The following is a 4,066-nucleotide window of genomic DNA, read 5'->3' as shown; positions in this document are numbered from 1 at the left end:
AGTTGTTGGGTTTTTAAATTTTATGCCTGGAGGGTAAGTCCCCTCTAGTAAATGCAAAGTTATTTTTAAACTTAAAGCCATGGAATACCACTACATTATAGTAATCAGCTATTTTGCACTATAACCTACATTCATTCATGTATTATTTGTATGAATGTTCTGTTTCCAGCATAATGGCTTTTAAAAATTAGAGATATAAATTAGCTATTATTAGTGAAACAGCACAATAGTAAAACTCCCCGAAATTGGGATAACAAAATAGTAATGATAAACTCTAGAGGGGACAGACAGTCTCTAAAATAAACAAACCATTGAGTAGAGAACAGAAATCCCACCTAACCAGTAAGCGCTCTCTGCTGATCTTCAAACAATGGGTTCCTGGGTCTTAACAATAACAACAAAAACAACTCACCACTAACCGAGTGTTTACTGAATTTCATATGCTTTACATGTATTACTTTTTTTTCTTCCAAATGTCATTTTTGAAGAAGATACCTTTAATATTTCCACTTTACAGATGATGACATTTTAAAATGTTAAATAAATTGCCCAGCTAGTAAATGTTAGAGGAGGGATTCAAACCCAGTCTTAATATATATTCTATTATTTTGATCCCCAGAGCACTCAATATAGTGTTGGGTACTTTAAAAAGAATGAAGAAATGTTGAGCCGTACTGGGGGTGATTCAGCCATACTGTAGGGACAGAAAACAGGAAAAGTGACCCAAATACCCTATCTTTAAAATGTTTCTGTGTCTTAACCATTTATTTTCCACATTAGTCTTTGGTGCAACGTTTGCTGAGCACCTGAGTTCCAGGTACTGTGTTGGGTGGAAAACAGGAATAAATAATATACAAAGCCTTGTATTAAGTAATTCAGAGTTCAATAAAAGACTTCAAAGGAAAACAGATCATTTTGAAATGATCAAACTATGTGACAGGTGGAGTGGCATTAGCAGATCACAGAGGAGTCAGGACTGGCTGCTGGCGGGAGGGGACATCTGAGCAGGTGAGAGGCAGGGGTGTGGGAGGAAGACAGGTAAGACCTTAACAGGCAAGGGGACAGTGTGAGCACTGGCAGGAAAAAGAGTTGCTGGACATTTCCAGCCATTCATTGTTGCTAAAGCAAAAGGTGTGATGTCAGGTGAGTCCCTGATCCTGGAGAGCAGGTGGGATGCAAAGCATGGAGATCCTTTTCAGGCACCAGAGGAGGGAGAGAGATTGAACAAATAGGAGAAGTGAGTGGGTGAGGGACAGAAGGGCCACTGAGATCATCACAACTCAAACAAAACTAAAACAACTGTAGTGCATGTCCTTGAGTCATCCTGCTTTCTCCTATTTTCTATTAAAACATGCAAACTAGCACCTTAACACTTTTTGTAATTTCATGACAAATGCTATCATATTTCATAGCCAGCAGATGGCACTAAGTATACATAAAATGAACATTTTGCATGCCATCATTTTTTTTTTTTTTTTTTTCTTGAGACAGAATCTCACCTTGCTGCCCACACTGGAGTGCAGTGGCGCAATCATGTCTGTCTGCATCCTGGGATCAAGCAATCCTCCTGCTTCAGTTTCCCGAGTAGTTGGGACCACAGGCGCCTACCTCCTACTCACTTCAAAAGAGTTCAATCCAGGCTCTACTGTTCTCAAGGGACTTTTCTCCATACTAGGAACTCTAAACTTTGACAATGGTCTGGATCTGTGAGATAGGGCAGGCATCTTATAGGTACAGGGTCCTCTCTTCTGCCAGGGGCTACTGTGCTGTAGTCCCAGAGGGATTTCATCAGGGGATCCCAGTAAGGTTCTAAAATGAATAATGGTCTTGGTGGCACCATCTCTGTGTAGTGAGGAAAACTTATGTAAAACTGGAATGGGTGAAGGGGTGAAAGTAGGAAGGTGTCATAGCTGTTAGAGGAGGGGGAGCAGGATTGGGCAGGTAAAGCCTTCAGCTGTGAGGCCCGTTGATGTCTATGAAAGAGGAAGAAAGCAGGAGAGCCTCCAGCTGCAAAGGACGGCTGACCAGGGCTTGGCTTGCTCAGTAAGGAGCTTAGAGCAAAGATTGCCTGATGAAGCAGTTCAGCATCGGGTCAAAACAGCCAGGCTCTACAGTACCCTTCTCATCTGGTTTGGCTCTGTCCCCACCCAAAATCTCATCTTGAATTGTAATCCCCATAATCACCACAGGTCAAGGGAGAGACCAGGTGGATGTAATTGAATCATGGGGGTGTTTTCTCCCGTGCTGTTCTCGTGATAGTGAGTTCTCACAAGAGCTGATTATTTTGTAAGTGTTTGGTAGTTTCTCCTGCGTTCATTTCTCCTTCTTGCCGCCTTGTGAAGAAGGTGGCTTGCTTCCCCGTCACCTTCTGCCATAATTGTAAGTTTCCTGAGGCCTCCCCAGCTATGCTGAACTGTGAGTCAATTAAACTTCTTTCCTTTATAAATTACCCAGTCTTGGGTATTTCTTTATAGCAATGTGAGAACAGACTAGTATATCTTCCTTGCTTGGTCATTGGTTGGGGGTTGCCTAGGAAGAATGTGACCCAGTGTGAATGCCGTGCAGATGCTGACGGTGCTGCAGTTGACGGCTGTCAGTTAACTCTGCTCCCTGCAACTGGACAGCAGGTTCTCAGAGGAGTACTCTAGAGGTGGTGTACTTTTGTGACTGCCACACCATCCCTGTTAAAGAAATAACTCTCGTATGATCCCCATTGCATTTCTTAGGTCTGTATGAAGCTATGTAAACAGGCTTGCTCTTTTCAATAGCTGAGGTGCTTTTTAAATTCATAGGTTCTTAGATATGATTCAATCCAGTATATTCCGTGAACTGGCTTTGCAGCTTCATCTGAATAATCTCAATATTTATATGAGTTATATGTATCTCTTGGATAAAAAATTTTAAAGTAAAGGCCATTATCTATATGTGCTCAAAGGATATAAAAGAATTTTAGGCCAGGCACAGTGGCTCACGCCTGTAATCCCAGCACTTTGGGAGGCCGAGGTGGGCGGATCGCGAGGTCAGGAGTTCGAGACCAGCCTGGCCAGCATAGTGAAATCCCGTCTCTACTAAAAATACACAAAAAATTAGCTGAGCGTGGTGGTGTGTGCCTGTAATCCCAGCTGCTCGGGAGGCTGAGGCAGGAGAATCGCGTGAACCCAGGAGGCGGAGGCTACAGTGAGCTGAGATTGCGCCACTGCGATCTGCCTGGGTGACAGAATGAGACTCTGTCTCAAAAAAAAAAAAAAAAAAAGAATTTTAATCTCAGAAAAACATAGTAAGTCAATATCTATTTTAATCTCAGGCAAGCATACTAAGGAAGTCAGTAGCTGGAAAAGCTCCTCAAATAATTATTCAAAGTCAAATATAAATAGTCTTATTGCTCTTTTGGATTATGAATACATCATAGCTTTTTTATTAACATCCAATTCAAAGTTGGCCTATTGTCTGGTGGTATTAAAATGGATCACATGTGTGGCCCTTAATAATGCACATTGACTTGGAACACCTTGCTTAATCCTCATAATTCTATGAGATAGGTATTACCACCTATGTACAGATGAAGAAACACATCCTGAGAGATGTGAATTTTTATACAGTTTCTATGAATGACACCTTTTTTTCAGAATCCTATGAAACACAATCCAGTAATTTTTAAGAAGCTATACCACTCCTTCCCTACATCATATACAAAAATCAACTCAAGATGGATGAAAGACTTGAATGTAAAACTTAAAACTATAAAAACCCTAGAAGAAAACAGGAAAGGCCATGGACATAAGCCTTGGCAAAGACTTTATGATGAAGATGCCAAAAGCAATTGCAGCAAAAACAAAAATTGAAAAATGGGATCCAATAAAACTAAAGAGCTTCTGCACAGTAAAAGAAACTATCAACAGAGTAAACATACAACCTACAGAATGGGGGAAGAACACCTGCAAACTATGCATTTGACAAAGGTCTAATATCCAGCACCTGTAAGGAACTTAAATCAACAAGCAAAAACAAACAACCTCATTAAAAATGGGCAAAAAATATGAACAGACACTTCTCAAAAGAAGACATG

This window comes from Trachypithecus francoisi, unplaced genomic scaffold (genome assembly GCF_009764315.1).
Source record: "Trachypithecus francoisi isolate TF-2019V2 unplaced genomic scaffold, Tfra_2.0 Contig00367, whole genome shotgun sequence".
NCBI lineage: Eukaryota > Metazoa > Chordata > Mammalia > Primates > Cercopithecidae > Trachypithecus > Trachypithecus francoisi.
This window is presented reverse-complemented; position numbering follows the sequence as displayed.